We start from the raw sequence: 1562 nt of genomic DNA, 5'->3' as shown, positions 1-1562 counted from the left end.
ATATTTTTTAAAGTTTTGTTTTGATTTGGACCATTTTAAAAGTCTTTATTGAATTTGTTACTATATTGCTTCTGTTTTATGTTTTGGTTTTTTGGCCACAAGGCATGTGGGATCTTAACTCTGCCACCAGGGATCAAACCTATAACCTGTGCATTGGTAGGTGAAGTTTTGACCACTAGACCGTACCCTGGATTTTTGATTCTTAATACACATCTTTATACTTGTATTACATGCATATATATCCCTATTATGAAATATGCTATTATTCTTATTAATGTTTTATCTATAGTTGCCTGGCTATAATCTCTGTATGGGCTTATGTGCAGGTATAATTTTTTTTAATTTAAATTTATTTATTTTAATTGGAGGCTAATTACTTTACAATATTTTATTGGTTTTGCCATATATCAACATGAATCTGCCACCAGTGTAAGGTTTAAGTGGGTATAATTTTTGAACATTTCCTCAATTCCTTCTTAAAAGGGATTTCCAAGAGAAAATTTAATGACATATGATTTCGTTGTAACCTTGAAATTTAGAAATTTATTCCAATCCCCTTGCACATGAGGCTCCACTTTAGTCATGCTTGTGAAGGGAAGAAGAGGGTATTGATATAAACTGCTCCCTGAGATGCATAGAAAGCCATATCCTCAGAAGATGTTTTGGTGAGTACATAGAACAAGGAGTATTTACCCATTTTGAGAAGATTTTCTCAAAGGTGTCCTGAAACAATTTCTCCTACTACAAGAATAGACTTGCAAGGAAGCCACTTTTCTTGGTTACACATAGGATGCTTTCATTAGAATGCAGAGAGATATGCATTGCAGTCCTAGTCCTTTCTGACTGTCCTGGTACACCAGTGCAGGATGGACAGGTCTGTGCAGTGCTAGGGTTCATGAATAGGAAGCCCACTTGCCTTGTGTGAAATCTAAGGCACATTCTACAATATCACCTTTATAAGGAACAAAGTTGATGTATTATTCTCTTTATTTTTCATATTTCTTAGCTGGTTTAGAGTCAAGATGTGAAGGAGTGTATTTTCAGGGCCTCTTAAAAACACAACCATTTTGGAGCACAACTATTGGAATAGTTTGGAGACCAGTGAGACAGAAAAGAGGAGAAGAGCTATGGATCTGTTTGTAGACCCACTCCTGAGGGCAGAGCAAACGTGCTCCATAAGGGCAGCTTACTTCAAGAACTGGCAAGCGAGAGGCCCTGGGCTAGGCAACCTATTTGTTCATCCAACCTCATTAATCAGGGAAGTGATACTCCAGATAGAGGAGTGAGTGTATAGAGAGGCCACATGGGTTTGGTCATGCCTGTTCCTGCACATGGAAGAAAATATCAGGAATGGAGGTTAAGAATTCCCCAGGAAAAACCAATGTATGGTTCAAATGACTTAGGTTTCTGCCTATTAAATGTTTTAGTTTTCCTTCCCTGAAATCACTCTGAGATTCGTTTACTGACATTTTTCTGTATGTTTCTAGATCATTCAGTCACGTGACCAGAGAGTTTATTTCTTTGCAGATGGCTAACTGCTTAGCTTTTTCTAAAACCAGCTT

This window comes from Bison bison, unplaced genomic scaffold (genome assembly GCF_000754665.1).
Source record: "Bison bison bison isolate TAMUID 2011002044 unplaced genomic scaffold, Bison_UMD1.0 scf7180017845972, whole genome shotgun sequence".
NCBI lineage: Eukaryota > Metazoa > Chordata > Mammalia > Artiodactyla > Bovidae > Bison > Bison bison.
This window is presented reverse-complemented; position numbering follows the sequence as displayed.